Genomic DNA, 16,987 nt, shown 5'->3' with positions numbered 1-16,987 from the left:
TTAATTTGGTAGATAAGGAAACTGAGACCTAGAGAGAAGTTAAGTGAATGACTTGAAGCCACCCCTGGTAATTTAAGTCTCAGAGGCAGGATTTGAACTCAGGGCCTCTGACTTTTATTCCATCACACTTGCCATTTTACCCACTAATCTTAAGGCAATCGTGTTTGACCCTGTGCCCCCCTGACTGCTTCTCAGCTAACACAGTTGTTTGGGTTTTTCAGCAGCTCGTATAATGAGAAAAATGAGTAGTCCTCTGGAGTCTGCCAGAGAGTTCCCTAGGAGATGACAGCCTTGGTGGCAGCCCCTGTGCTCTTATGCCTTGTGGAAAATAGATCACTGTGAAGAAATGAGGCAGATGATTGGAGTATGAGACTGGTGGGAGAGCAGGACCCAGAATTATTTGTTGAGCAGTGAAGCCCTGGGCCAGAGAAACAGAAGGATTCAATGGGGCTTAGAAACTGGTTTTAGTGGCATCTCCCTGGCCATAGGGACAGTTGGCTTGGTCTGCCTTTTGCTGTAAGCCATCTGTTTTGTCAAGCATGCATCACTGAATTAGGGACTGTAATGAGCCGCAGGACCCCAGATGGCTCAGATATGGCCAGAGCTGGCTAAATCACTATCCCCAACTCGGGCTGATTCATGGATCAACGTGAATCTGGGCAGAGAACTACCAGAGAGTCAGAGAGCCCCAGCCATAGCCTAGGCAGAGTCAACATTTTTATTAACGACTTTGGTGCGAAGGCAGAGATGCTTATTACACTTACATTTAACGAGAAGATGCAAGGAGTAGCTAGTATGGCAGATGGAGCAGCCCTGATTAAAAAAACACTGAACAAATACAAGTTAGGGCTAACCAATAAGTATGGAGGTAGAAGAATTGGGCTGGGTCAGTGCACTGTGACTTCAAAGGCTGCGTAGTCTAACCTTCTTATTCTACAGAGGAGAAAACCAAGCACTAGAGACAGTCCAAGACCCTAACAGAGCTCCCTCAATTCTAAGTCCGACATATCTGTCAAGGAACTATGACTATTTCCTAGGGATTTTTATTGAGGCACTCATAATGGATGGTGCCTTGGACTCCACTTCCAAGAAAGGAGGCTAGATCTGTAAAAAGGGAGATTTTGAACCCCAGACTTCAATCCCCAGAAGTCCTTGGTATTTCCCAGAATTCCCTATAATCTCACCTGAGTGTCCACGTAGGCGAGATCACAATTGGTGTTTAACTGGCAGTAACGCCTACCACGCTCTTCTTCTCTTCCACTGCAATGATGTAGCAAGTATAGTGGTAAGCTAAGTGGGGATTTTGAATGGGTTAATCAGCCATGGGCACATGGTTTTTTATTTTGTAGCCTTGATTTCTAGTAAATCCTTAATAAATCTCATAAATATAATATTTTTATTAGAGATATAATTGAATTTTTACAGTTCCCATTGAGGACAGGAGTAAACCAAGGCCTTTTGGGCTTTAAAAAGAGACTTTTATAGATTTGGATTCTATGGTGTCCTCACCACCAGCATTTATTAAGCTATGCTCTGGGGATACAAATACAAACCAAAAGAAAGTCAATTTCTGCCTTCAAGGAGCTTATGTTCTAATGAGGAAGGATAACGCATAAAAGGAGCTAAAGTGAGGGAGGGGTAGAAATGTCACACAGGTGGAGGGATGTACGTTCCAGGGTGAGAAGCAGTGAAGTCAAGAATCAGAAGTCAGGCTGAGAGAAGAACGAAGGACGGGTGGCCTGGGCTCTTCATCAAAAGGAGTTTTTGGAAGGACTCTCCAATGGGAGAAAGAGGCCACAGAGGCAAAAGGATTTCCTGATTCTTGGTAGTAAGTTTTCCATAGACAAAGAGAGTTGGGGGTAGTCCTAGGACTATCCCTGACACAAAGAGGTGTGAAAAAAGAAAAGCATATTAACACGGAGACCGTATGACTGTCCATCTCATGTTGGTGTCAGTTAACCCTGACACAAAGAAAGTATAATGATTATCAAGAGAGTAGCGATTTCAATGTGGCTGGAGATGTGGCTTCCATCAACTGGAAGGAGTTTTCTCTCTGGCCCTGGTCCTTGGGTACCATAACAATTGTGCATATTGCGAGAAAGGATGCATTGTTTTGACATACTACAACCAGTCTTCCAGCAGTTAAAAAGTGCCTACTATGTGCCAGGCACTATACACGAACACTTCTAGTCTTCTATTTTGTAGTACAATAGAAAGGACCCTGGAGAGGACTTCGGTTCAAATTCTGCCCTAGTTATTTGTGTAGCCTTAGGCAAGCACTCATCTTCTTGAGTTTTAGTTTTCCTCATCCATAAGATGAAAGCATTGGACTAAATTTAGGTTTCTAAGGTGCTTTCTAAGTTTAGATATTATAAAGTCACCCAAGCTCCCTGCACTTCAGTTTCCTCATCTATAAAATTAGATCTTCAATCTAGGACCCCCAAACTTTTATTTGATTCTAAGAATCTGGAATGTGGGTCCCATCTGGGAAAGGCAGAGCTACAGAAGTACTGGGGAGGCTCAAGGGGGAATTTTAGACAGCTGGGGTGAGGAGAATACATAGAGACCATGAAGAAAGGGCTCCATGAGGAGATTTTTCACTGGCTTTCCCATTTCTCCGAGGGCTGGCCTCCTGTTCTAGGTGACAGAGACCTTGGCTCCAATTTCTTTGTTTTTTTTCTGTTCACACCCTCTACTGCATACTTGGGTGTCAAGTCACACACTGTTTGGCCACAGTTTTCTGAAACCTCCTGCATGCACCTGTTGCCTCCCGCATCCAGTTACCAAATGACAAGGGAATGATTGTTCCCAGGAGCTGCTGGCTTTGCCTCCTTGACATCCTGGGTGCACATGTGTGTGTCTGTCTGTTTCTCTGCTTTCCCAGCCTTCCCTCCAGGTCTCTGGCCTCCATCAGGCTCCACAGTCTTCCAAGAGATGGAGGAAAGGTTGGGCGGCCAGTGGCGAATGATGAATCTCCCAAGGCTGTCATCCCCTGGAGCATGTGGCGCTGAGGAGTTTGGTCTCTGTCCTCAATAATGTCTGATCATTGAATATCCCAGTGCCTGGCATACAAACAAGCTCTTAAATTTTTATTCCTTCAATCACTTTATAGTTCCATAATTTCAATAGAGTGAATGCTGCTTGTGCAGGAATTGTCTGACTGGCTGGAGGTGACTCCTTTAATAGCCAAACAAAGCTAAAAGGGGGAAGGAGAACCTGTCTTTGAGGTTCGAGACCCATTATAAAGGCTTGCTCTGTCCTCCCCTCAGAGAGCCTTGACTCGTGCTCTGCACAGCTTTCTAACGTGCTCAATGATCTGATTTCTGAGCACACAAAGTCCATAGGGCCAGCTCTGATTTCATTCACGTAGGGAACTCTTTACTAGTTCCTGTTCTACAATTTTCCATCTTAAACACCTACCTGGACCTCTGAAAGGCTGTGACTTGTCCAGGGTCAAATGCTCAACATGTCAAAAGTGAGACAAACTTGGGGCTTCCTGACTTTGAGGCATGCTCTCCATCCACTATGCCACACTGCTTCTCCTTTCTTCCCCCACTTTTGGGGGATTCACTTTTCTTTTTACTCTTTTTTCCTTTTTAACATTCACCATGAGTTAGAAGCAGAAAATTAGAAGAAGACAAAGAGACAGCTGCACAGCAGGTACCCTGACAGCAATGGCCACTGATTGACTTTGAAGAAGAAAGTGATAAAATTAGACACAAGCACTCCAAAATACAGACATCTGTGGTCAAATAGCTGCCCAGTCTTCCCTGGGCCAGGAGAGTATGACTGGAGGAGCCAAGCAGGGAATGAGGGAATCAATCACAAGGGAGCTGGAATAGAAGTTCTGTCCCAGACCCTCACTTCAAAAATGGGTAAACTGAGGCTTAGGGAGACGAATTTCATGGAGACACACAAAGAATGGCAGAGGTGGGATAAGAACTCAGATGGAGGCTTAGTCCAGGGTTCAAACCCCATTGCATGTCCTTTGTGTTGGCCTTCCATCAAAGGGATCAGTTAGACAGGTACTGACCTTGGATTTCCTCCCCCTTCATCTTTGTCAAAGACTCACTGATGCTCTGGTGCTATCCATCATCTTCTGACACAGTACTAAGAATGAGGTAGGGGTGCAAAGTCTTCCTGCTGTGGTGAGGCATGAAATGATGAAATCTGGGTCTGGGCTGGCCACTGGGGGAGGAGACTGCCCAGCCAACACTCCTTAGGATACAGTGGAAACAGGAACTATCATTTAAGCCCCAGGGGGATGGACTCCATTGGGACTGGGGGTCTTGAGGTTCTATTGTTTGGCATTGATAGTTATCTATCTATCTATCTATCTATCTATCTATCTATCTATCTATCTATCTATCTATCTCTGTGTCTGTCTATTTGTCTATCTGTCTGTCTATCTATCTGTCTGTCTGTCCATCCATCTGTCTGTCTATGTCTGTTTATGTATGTATCTATCCATCCATCCGTCCGTCCGTCCGTCTGTTTGTCTGTCCTTCTGTCTGTCTGTCCTTCCGTCTGTCTGTCCATCCATCTTTCTATCTGTCTATCTGTCTATCTATCTATCTATCTATCTATCTATCTATCTATCTATCTATCTATCCATCCATCCACCCATCTATCTATGTATCTATGTATGTATGTATCTATCTATGTATCTATGTATGTGTGTATTTGTCTGATCATCTGTGTGTCTACTTTTCTATCTATCTGTCTATCTATCTATCTATCTATCTATCTATCTATCTATCTATCTATCTATCTGTCTGTCTGTCTGTCTGTCTGTCTGTCTGTCTGTCCGTCGGTCTGTCGGTCTGTCTGTCTGTCAGTCTACCTATCTGTCTGTCTATGTCTATCTTCTATCTGTCTCTCTGTCTACACACACACACACACACACACACACACACACACACACACACACACAGCATCCCGGAGGTCCCAGAGGAGTTTTAAGCTCTTTAAAATTTGACTATGCTATTTATAAGAGCTTCAAAATGCACTGAGATATCTGGGAAACCTCGTGTGTAAAATCAATCAATCAATGAACAAGAATTAAATACTTTCTTTAAATTATAAACTTAAGGAATACCAACAAGCATGAACAGTGTCATTCCCAAAGAACAGGACAAAAGAAAGAGTGGGAGCTGTACGAAGCTGTGAGGGTGGCCTCTGTCCAGCTTTTAGCTGTCTGGCTCTGGGTGTGACGTGGTGCCACGGGCTTAGGGGACAAATGTAGGACGTGTTCCAGGCCCTTCTCCCCAAACCCTAACATCAGGGGTGTCTGTGTGGAGTGGATGGTCCATGTGGATACAGAGATACGGGCCTGTGATTTCCTGAGCAGAGCCAGGGAGCTCCCAAGGAGGCACCTTCCTCTCCCCAGTGCAATCCAGCACCTTCTCTTCAACGGAGCACCAGAGAGGGGCCTCAACCAGACCATCAAACCCAGATAGAAATGGGGCCCCTGGACTGTCCCTAAGCATCTCTGTGGACCACGTATTGACTTGGAAAACCACATACAAACATAATCTGTGCTTTGTTGTATTTTAATTTATTTTGTGAAATATTTCCTAAGAACATTTGATCCGGCTTGGGGGCACTTGGGGAGCTCAGGTGACTTGTGTTTGGTACCTTTGATCCTAGAGACCAACAATGGGATGGAGGTGTCTGGGGACACTGACAGGAACATCAGGAGCTGAGAAAGTGCTGGAGGCAAAAGCGCCCTATAAATCAATCAATCAATCAATCAATCAATCAACATTTAGGGGCCTGCTTTGTGCCAGGCACTGGGCTAAGGGCTGAGTATACCAAAAGAGACAAAAGATGGTTTCTGCCCTCCAGGAGCTTGCAATTGAATCCTTTATTTTCATTTTTAAAATGGTTTTAGTTTTTTTCCAGGTCACAGGCCAATGTAATTTTGAAAAAAACTTTTAAGTTTATTTATTTATTTAATTCAGAATATTTTCCCATGGTTCCATGAATCATGTTCCTTCCCTCCCCTCCTCCCAGCCCCCTCCCATGGCCAACGAGCCATTCCACTGGGTTTTACATATGTCTCAATGCAATTTTTAATCCTCATTTTCTGACATTTTGCAATCCACGTTCTCTCTTACCCCTTCCTTCTCCCCAAGATGGCAGGCAATATGATACAGGTTGTACACATGTGGTTATACAATTTATATTTCCATATTTGTCCTGTTGCAAAATAAGACCCACATCGCTCACACTAGAGAAAAAATCATGGAGGAAATAGCAAGAAGAATGGTATGTTTCAATCTGCATTGGGACTCTGTCTGTTCTTTCTAGGACAGTGGCTAGCCTTTTTCTTACAATCTAATCTTCTTAGCTGGGTGGGATAGTGTATGAATTGCTCGTCTTGGAGCCAGGTGGACCCTGAGTTCAAATTCTCTTTCAGACATCAGCTATGAGACTGTGAACTAGTCACTCATTCATCTCAGCCTCGGTTTCTCCAATTTGTTAAATGGGGATAATAGCACTATCTCACTAAGTAGTTCTGAGGATCAAATGAGAGATCTAAAAAACTCTGCAAACCTTTGAAAAGCTGTGCTAGATATGCTAGCTGTTATTATAATGATTATTCCATGCTCCAGTCACAGGATGGGCAACATCTTACTCTGTACTGTTTTGGCTTCTCCAGTCTGCTGGTCCTGGCTACTCTGAGAATAGGTCTGGTCCATCCGAGGTGCCTGCACATGTCCTATCCACTAGGAAAGCTAATCCAGCCTGGTTCGTGCTCATTTGGTCCATCCCACCCACATCCAGACTTCTCGTGACTACACGGGGAATATAGAGCTGGGACAATCTTCACGCCGGGTTCCCTTCCCTCTAGTGAAGCAAATGCCTGCTCCTGTGGCCTTCCCACCCCTCTAGGCTCTGTGTCAAGTGATATATCACAGAGACAGAGGATCTCAGGGCTGGCAGGGACCTTGAATTTAGACAAGGATTCCTCCCTCCCTCCACCCAGCTCAATAGAGAGACAAGGCCATTTACCTCCCAACAGATTCATCTGGAGGTGTCAACTGGACACCAGCTCATTGAAGGGCAATAAACGTAATACCTAAAAGGAAGCTACAATCATTAGAATCTTTAAAAAAATCCATGAAGCTCTGTATAATAATAGAGAATATAAATCATATTTATAATTTCTGTAATAATAATAAAAATAATCACAATTATTTTAAAGCCTTCTATAAACTTCAAGCTATACCTCATCCCAGGTTCGGATGCTCACTTTGGCAGGAAGCCAAGTATTTGGAAAGCCGCCATCTCCTTCAGACATCAATGAGATGGGAATAGAGGAGGGGGGGGATGACCTTGAACCACCTTTACCTCCAAGCTAGCCAGTTCCTTTCCAGTGGGGGAGGGTACTTAGAAGTCCTGGTGTTTCTGGAGGGTCTTTCAACAAACATCATAGAGACCCAGAGTAATTGGAGGGTAGGATGGTGCAATGACTAGAGAGAGTGAGCTTCATAATCACAAGGGTCTTTGTTCAAGTCCCTACTCTTAACAAATACTGGCTGTGCCACCCTGGATCAGTCACTGAACTTTTCTAAGCAATGCTATAAGTTATGGAGGAGATATTGATCTGTATTGGTAGAAGGACTTTCCTCACTTGGGAATTCCCAATACCAATAAAATCACATGTCTAGACCCCCTAGTTACTAATTGTGTATGTAAACCAAGGCTGAGGAGGGCCATTGCCCTAGCAGTTAATACAGCTACAGATAAAGAAAGTGATGCTAAAATAAGTCTAAGGGAAAGCCAAGAGGAAGAACTGGCAGCAAAGGGGAGGAATAATAGGGAACTGATGAGGATTGGCATTCCAACCACCATTGGTGATGGTGCTTGTTTGTTGGCTTGGCTCTTTCAAATTGTACAAATTTGAGGGGTTCGTTCCATGTGGGATCAAGGATCTAGACATTGAAGGGTCATTAGGGATCATCTAGTATGACCCCCTCATTTTATGGAGGGATAAAGGGAATGAAAAGGCAGATAGGCAGCTCAGTAGATAGAGCACCAGGTCTGGAGTCAGGAAGAACTGAGTTAAAATCTGGCTTCAGACAGTAGCTGGGTGACCCTGGGAAAGTCACTGAACCCTGTCTGCCTCAGTTTTCTCATCTGTAAAGTCATCTGGAAAAGAAAATGGCAAACCACTCCAATATTTTTGCCAAGAAAACTCCAAATGAGGTCATGAAGAGTTGGACATAAAGGAATGATTGAACATCACCACCACAAAGGAACTGACTTACTCCAGGGCACATGGTAACTGGTAGAGGTGAGATCTTAACCCAGGTCCTTTGACCCATTCTGCTGTTTCACATGGAGATCTCTTCTTTGAGATCTTTGAGACTTCCCCTGCTTTGAGATCTTGTTTTTTTCCTTGCATGGCCAACAGCATGAAAGAGTGGGACGAGCACTAAATTTGGAGTGAAAAATTCGAAAGTTGCCTCTGCTGCTTGCTTTCTGTTAGACCTTGGGCAAATCACTTCCTTCCCCTTGAGGCTCAGTTTTCTCATCTGTAAAAATGAAAGGATTGGACCAGATAAGACCTTCTGACTTCTTTTAGGCTAATATCATCATACTCAATAGAAACTGAGAGTCACAGGTCTTTGCAGAATTTGAAAGCTGGAAGCTCCTGAGGAAGCCAGTTGCCCAGTCTATACACTTTTGAAAGCTTCTGACCAGGAAGATCCTTCTCCCTTTCTTGTTAGTGTTGTTGTTGAGTTGTTTCCATCGTGTCCAACTCTTCATGGCTCCACTTGGGGTTTTCTCGGCAAAGATCCCAGTGTCCTTTGCCATTTTCTTCTCCAGGATTCTAGGTAGCCCATTTTACTTTTGGGCATCTCTCATCATTGAAGATTTTCCACGCATCAACCCTAATTGTACCTGGGTGCAACATCTCTCCACTGTTCCTAGTTCTGTCTTTTGGGGCCAAATGGAACAAGTCTAATTAATTCTCCTAAATGAAAGCCCTTCTGTTGTTTGAAAGTAGACATCATGTTGTCCCTTATGGCTGATGGGTACTGATTTTGTGTTGTCAAATGGCACATGTTCCAGGGATGAATCACAACCTCCGAGGTCTCGAAGCCCACCCCCTCCCTGGGTACACCCCCGTGAAAGAAAGCAGGCTTTATTGAAAATCCTCCAAATTTGTTATTGGTGCTCATCCAGGCTGTGTTTGGTGGGCAAAGAGGAACGAGAAAAGCAGAGTTTGTTGGAGTACAGATCATGGAGCTGTCATTGCCTTTATTAAAGGTACGAGTGATTTATAATTTTTACCTACATAAGTGTCAATTGGCGTTTCTCCTCCTTTATTTTCCAGCAGTGACTGTCGAGGGATGTCAGTTAATTAGGAAGGTAAGCACCATTTAAACCATTGAGCAGGCAGTGATCATCCACCACCCTTGCTGCCAATAACAGAGGCGAGGTGGCACGTTGAGATAGACTCGATTTCTGGCTGTCAGATGATGAATAGCGTTTCTGTCTCTCCACATCTATGGAAATGCAGAGGGGAGGTGCTAAATCCAGGTGAGGCTGCCCATAAACTTGTCACACTCGGAATTGCTTCTACAGTAGGTGAGGGCAGAGAAGAGATGCTGCCTTTTCCCTCCCCTGCAGCTCCTAGAACTGGTTAGCTCTGTTGGATTTAAAATGGCATCTGAATGATTGTCTAATACAGGGCTTGGAGAGTGCGAGAGATTGTCTGATGGAGGAGAAATCATTCAGACTTTCATAGCTATAGTACAAATGGATAATTACAGATGGGAGGATCATCACCTAACAATGGACTTCAGTGACTAACATAATAAGCATCACAAAACTATGACCAATGCACTCACCTCTCCAAAGTTCCAGTGACTTCTGGGGGAAAAATTACAGCAACCGATAGTCCAAAGAATTCTAATGGAGGAAGACAAAGTATAAAAGGATGCTGAAAAGAGAAGGAGAATGAGATGAAGAAACTGGACTCAGGGGCATTATGGGAAAAGTCTGAGAGAAAGTCAGGTTTGCAGCCTGGAGAGAAATGTGATGATATGGCAGACCTGAACATCTTCCTTAAATTCAGATTCTCAGAACCTGTTGTTTGATCTTTTCCCTCATGTATGACTCTTTGTGACCCCTTTTGGACTTTTCTTGGCAGAGATAACAGAGTTGTTTGTCATTTCCTTCTCCAGCCTATTTTACAGATGAGGAAACTGAGGATTAAGGGACTTGCTTAGAGTTATACAGCCTGTAAGTGTTTGAGGACAGATTTGAACGCAGAAAAATTAGTTTTCCTAACGCCAGATTTGACACTTTATCTAATGCCTCAACTAGCTGCTCTCACACTAGGATGTCTTAATTTTGTTGGTATCTTTGTACCCAGAGAAATGTCAGAGAGAGAGAGAGAGAGAGAGAGAGAGAGAGAGAGAGAGAGAGAGAGAGAGAGAGAGATACAGAGAGAGACAGACAGAGACAGACAGAGAGAGAAAGAGGAGAGAGACAGACAGACAGAGACAGACAGAGACAGATAGACAGAGAGAGGGAGAGAGAGAGACGGAGAGATACAGAGAGAGACAGACGGTGAGAGAAAGAGGAGAGAGAGAGACAGAGAGAGACAGATAGACAGAGACAGAGAGACAGAGAGAGAGTTAGAGATAGAGGGAGAGGGGAGAGACAGAAAGACAGAGAGAGAGGGAGAGAGGGAGAGAGAGACGGAGAGATACAGAGAGAGACAGATGAATAGGGAAAGAGAAGGAGAGAGACAGATAGACAGAGACAGAGAGTTAGAGAGAGAGGGAGAGACAGAGAGACAGAGACAGAGAGACAGAGACAGACAGAGAGACAGAGTGAGAGGGAGAGAGTGAGAGGGAGAGAGATAAAGAGAGAGAGGGAGAGAGAGAGGGAGAGGGAGAGACAGAGAGACAGAGACAGAGAGACAGACAGAGACAGAGAGAAAGAGGAGAGAGAGAGAGGGAGAGGGAGAGGGAGAGAGAGGAAGAGAGAGAGGGAGAGAGAGAGGGAGAGGGAGAGAGAGAAGGAGACAGAGACAGAGACAGGGAGACAGAGATAGAGAGAGAGACAGAGACAGAGATTGAGGACTTAAGCAAAATTAACACATGGTCCAAGTTGGACAGTATAGTGTTTTCCACACCCATCAACCCCTACCTCTGCAAAGAAGGGAGGGAGAGTACCAATATGATCTTATTCTAGGAGGTGTAAATGTCACTTCTTTGAATGATGGGGTTCTTGCATTTTTTGAAATAATACAAAGACTTTTCACATTTTTTCCCCCTTGAGTCCCACCAAGGCTGGGAAATGTTAATGAACACATTTCTGACATCTCTGAAAGGTCATACAGAAATGTGCTGGACTTCTCACACCAGGTCTATTAAAGCAACACATTCCAAAACAATAGAAATACTTAAGGTGGTGAATGTCGTCAATATGTTGACAAATCCAGGAATTATTTCTATGACCCTAAGTTAGTTTTTTGTTCTATTAGAGAGATTTTCAATTTTTGCACGTGGTGGTAATCTGAAATTGAGTTATCCAAACATGTGGCAGCCTTGTCAACTTCAGGAAATATTCAGAGAGAGAGTCAGTGTGATGGAGATCTCGGAAAACTGTCCTCAATTCAGGAAGATGTGAGTTCAAATTTGACCTCTGACACATTCTGGCCGTGTTGTCATCCTGGACAAGTCACTGATCTCTCTTAGTGCCCCAAGTATCTAGCAGGTACTGTTGGAAAGAGTTTCCTTATAGAAAGTTACCTCTACGGATGAGATCACAGGCATTTTCAAATCAGAGAGAGTGAGGCTAAGGCTGGGAAGGATGGCCCTCTTACTTGGATCTGTTTGTTGTTGAATAACAACATCCAATATTTATATATTTTTAATTATATATCATATTATAAATTAAATAGTATATCTAATATTTATATAACATTGGGTTAGTTTTTTAAAAGTACTATAGGGGGAAGCTAGGTAGCACATTGGATAGAGTGATAGTCTTGGAGTTGGGAGGACATGGGTTCAAATCTGGCCTCAGACACTTTCTAGTTGTATGACTCTGGGCAAGTCACTTAACCCTGATTGCTTAACCCTTGTTGCTCTTCCATCTTAGGGATGCTACTAGAAAGTATTTACAGAAAGTAAAGATTGTTTTTTTAAAGTACATGTGTTTATATGTATTATTTATGTGTTTTATATGCATATATATATAAATTCATTTGATCCTTACAATAACCCCATGAAGATTTATTATTACTCTTGTCTTGTAGAGGAGAAAACTGAGGCAGAGAAAGGTTAAACCATTTATCCAACCAAGAAACAATGCAAATTCAAGTCTTCTTGACTCCAAGTCCATCACACTTTCCACAGTGTCATTTAGCTGTTTCGAGATTCCTCCCCAAAGTGCCTAGCTCAGTGACTGCTCATCATTAACGTCTTGGTGTATAGCAGGGAATAGGACTATGGATGGACTCTGGGATTTCAGCTGATACATTCCAGGTAAGGGAACTCCTTCTGCTAAAGGAAGTGTATTTCTTCTTTGCAGTTTACAGTCTTAGAAAGTTGCCTGGGAGTGCTGAGGAATTAAATGATTTGACTAGTGTCTCACAGTGGCATATAGTAAGTGTTTAGTAAGTGTTTTTTGGCAGGTTGACTGAATGAATGAGCTGGCTCTTTAGTTATAAGAGCATTGGCTCATAGATTTAGAACTGATAGGAATCTTAGAGGCCATGGAATCTACATTTCCCCCATTATACAGATGAGGAAATTGAGGCCAGGAGAAGTTGTCTTATTCAGGGTCACACAGCCAGTAAGTGTCTGAGGCAGGATTTGAACTTGGGTCTTCATGATTCTAAGCCCAGTTTCCATGGAAAAGGTTGATAATGACTTTCTGTAATTTCTCATGAACATTCACTATCTTCTGAAGCCTCAACTAGGTTGTTTTCAGCCAACTATTCAAACTGACGTCATCGTGTTGAGAGACCTGAAAAAGCAAAATCTCATTATTGTGAGAGGTCCTGGAGTTGAAAAGTATAAACACTCATCAGTCCCAGAGGGCCTTTCAGGCCAGCCATTAGCAAGAGGCAAAGGATGAGTGTGTCTTTAACAAGACACAGGCTTTGTCAAAGGCAGTCATGATGATAGCCTCAGAGATGAGTCTGGACATGACTGTAGCATCCTCTGGAAGAATCCCCCAAAATATTGCTGCTAAGGAGCCCAGAGGCGGTAATATTATTACTAGATGGCTCCATTCCCCTCTTTGCTTGTTGGATGTCCATCCATTTTTTAGAAGTTCCAAATGTCACCTCCTTCATGAAGTCTTCCCTGATCCCTCTTGGAACGTATATAACATTTTGTTCTCCACTGCTCTGATATGCTCAGATATCATCACGTGTTATAGTCCTGCCTGTATGTGACAAATCCTGCTGCTGTTGACTTCCAGGTTCCATGAGGGTAAGGATTGCACCTCTTCCACATTCCACATTTCCCCTGGTATCTGGTACAATGATTCATACATAGCAGGCCTCAGTAAATTGGCACATTGGAAAGAATGCTTGATTTGGAGACTGGGAACCTGGGTTCAAAATCTTGATTTACCATTTACTACTTGAGGTGGATGGATAAGTTAGACCTCAGAGGAACTGGGTTCAATCCCTTTTTTGATATGGTCTGTGTCACCCTGCACAAATTAGAGGAAAAACTTGGCCAGTAGGAGATGCTCCATCCAGCTTTGGTGGGAAGGTTTTGAGTTGTGGAAAGGACAAGACTCAAAGTCTAGTTAAGTATCCTACCCAGAAGACCTATATTGGGGCAGGGCAACTCACCGGGAAGAAGATGCTATGCTCAGCAGAGAGCAGGTTCAGAAAGTCCATCAGCAGAATTGAGTAGAGCTATGGAGAAGGGCAGAGCCAGCCAACCGAGTGGAGAGACATACCCAGAAGAAAAGTCATGCAATCCTCAAGTTACCAATGTTGAGGGTAGGGAGGTGAAGGAAGAGAGACACATAGGAGACAGACTGACCAACCGACTGACCGACCAACAGACAGAAATGACAAATAGACAAAGAAAGAGATCCAGAGACAGAGAGACAGAAATTTCCTCTTCTTTATCACTGCAAGTTACAGGGAGGGATTGCCTCCATTCTGCTTGACAAGTTCCAAAGAGAGGAAGAGAGAGAAGGACAGGTTATTCCTCTTCGAAGGTCTTGAGTGGGCTTGGGGACTATCCCTAGCACAGTGACCAATTTATTTTGGCTACTCCTACATTTCCATCTCTCACCAGGAACCTCAGGTGTGTATGCTCTTCAGTGGGAGGTTGAGGTACGTATGTCACCTGAAGTGACCCAGTCATGGGGCCCAATGGAATGGACCAGAGTGGAGGCTCATTTCCATGAAATACAGGCATTCCCTTCCTAAGGCTCCCCTTCAGCAAAGAGAAGAGTTACCTTGATTAACTCCATTATCTTTCCTTTAGACTCAGTCAAATCCTCTAGATCCTTTCCTTCCTCAAATTAGCTTCCATCTATTCTACATGTATTCTATATATCTAGTAGTGTTGGGTTTCCAACTGGAATGAAAGGAAGACTTTTAAAGGGCAGGAACAATTTTTTGTTTTTCTTTGTATGCTCAGTTCTGTCACATACTAAACACTTAAAAACTTGCTGAATGACTGACCTCAGGTCCTAGCTCATTCTCCAGGCTAACCTAGCTCTCTCTCTTGTTCCTTCCCTCTCCTCTGGACATCCTCTTAGGGCAGGAACCAGACAGCCCACTCCTTGGTTGGGTGACTTCTTTTAGCATCATTATTTAATTTCTTCCTTGTGTGTCTTTCCCTCCCTTTATGACTAGAAGCTCCCTCAGGTCAGGGCTCTGACCTCTATCTCCTGCCTTCCCCTCTCTCTTCCCTTGCATCCTTTCCTCCCTCCCCCACAGTGTAACCAAGTACAGTAAATGTTCAGTGCTTCCTGCTGAACTGAGCTGTCTTAAAGTTCAGAGATGAATCCAGTCATGTTTTGGCTTTTCCTGCCCCAGGGCTCTCCAGGGAGGAGTCCAGGGAACTGACCTTAGTAAGAGTGTGCACATGGGAGGCTTTCTCTGACCTCCTGTTGTCCCCCTCTCCCAGATAAAGACGTCTTTCATGAATTCATCCTATTAATTTAGTGGAAAAAACAATGCACATGCATTGGGCAGGAACAGCTCTTATTTTTAACAAAGTCTTAATTAGTAACTTCCATGAGAAATAGCAAAGGAACCAGCTCTGGGAAAACAATTTTCTGACAACCTCAGATTCTCACAATCACAATGCCAGGCTCACAGCTTATACTGGTAGTTTCTTTGGTCTCTTGGCCAGTTAGATTTTTCTCTCTCTCTTCTTCACTCCCTTCTTTTTCTTTCTCCCTTCTTGGCTTGATCTGTCACTCTCTTTTTCTCTTCTCTCCTCTCCCCCTCGCTTCTTCTCTTCTCTTGTCTTCCCTGCTCATCCTCTCTCTAAGGCTCAGCTCAAGCACCATCTTCTTTATGAACTCTTCTCTGTTCTCTCAGATGCTAGTACCACCTTTCCCTAAAGCTACCTTGTATTCATTTTTCATATATTCTGTATGTATTTTTAGATATCCATGTTCTCTCCTCCATCAGAGTGTAAGCCTCCTTGAAGGTAGGGACTGTTTTTATATTATATATTATACATATACATTATAGCACAGAGTCTGTCACATAGTAAGCTCTTAATAAATACTTTTTATTGGTTATATACATGTTATCAAAATAATTTAAAAAGAAACAAAAGGAAATAATTGGCAAAGAAGACAGAAGATAGAAAAATATGACTGCTGGAGGCAGAAAAAACAGGCACATTGCTGATGGGACCATGAAATGGCCCAACTATTCTGGAAAGCAATTAGGATTAAGAATTTTTGTGAGTACTGATCCAGAGATGCTGCTCTGTAAGTACATGCTCCAAGGAGGTAAAAGACCGAAGAATATGTATCATATATGCCAACAAATCCATAACTGTACTTTTTGTGGAAGAGAGGAACTGGAAACAAAGTAGACATCTATCAGTTGGGAAATAGTTCTATTTTTCCACACACAAGTACAATGGAATGTTACTATGCTGTAAGAAGCAACAAAACTAGCAAAGAATTAGAAATGAAGTCGATGTCTGTTGACTGAGGAAAGACTAAGTAAATTGTGGTCTATGATTTTTCTGTAATATTACTCTGCTATAAGAAATTATGAATAAAGAAGCATGAGAAAAGCAACATGAACTGATGCAGAGCCAAGTCAGAAGAGTGAAGAAGAGAATATACTCAGTGACTACTAGAGTGTAAAAGGAAAGAACATTTACAAAATGATCAAAAGTGAATAATGGGAGCACGCACCTAGGTGGCTCAGTGGATAGAGAACCAGGCCTGGAGTTTGAAGATTCTGGGTTCAAAACTGGCCTCAGGCATTTATGAACTGTATAACCCTAGGCAAGTCACTTAACCCCAATTACCTAGCCCTATACTACTCTTCTGCCTTAGAATCAATAGTTAGTATTGATTTTGACAGAAGTTAACAGTTTAAAAAAAGTGAATAATAGGAAAATTTAAAGAATAAGCATAACTTGGACAAAGAGATGTAAGAAGATCTCCCCAAGTCACCCAATTTGAGGTGTGCATTGCCCATAGTTTCAGTCTTTTCCCATGTATTGATCAGTTACACCATTTTTTCTCTTCTTTTTTATTTTCTTGTCTTAAAAATAATACACCTCGTTTTGTGGTATGGCGTTCTGGGAGGTAGGGAAGGGATAACGGGGAAACCATATTGATGTAAAAATCCCAAAATACATCAATAAAACATTTAAAAAGAAACAATAGACATGATGAATATGGAGAAGCATGGACAGACTTAAAAGAAGACACAAAGCAAGTAGAACAAGTGAAACTGTACACAATGACTAGCACAATGTGAACAGGAAGAACAATA

The sequence above is a fragment of the Monodelphis domestica genome, chromosome 2, assembly GCF_027887165.1.
Source record: "Monodelphis domestica isolate mMonDom1 chromosome 2, mMonDom1.pri, whole genome shotgun sequence".
Lineage (NCBI taxonomy): Eukaryota > Metazoa > Chordata > Mammalia > Didelphimorphia > Didelphidae > Monodelphis > Monodelphis domestica.
Note: the sequence above shows the minus strand (reverse complement) of the source record.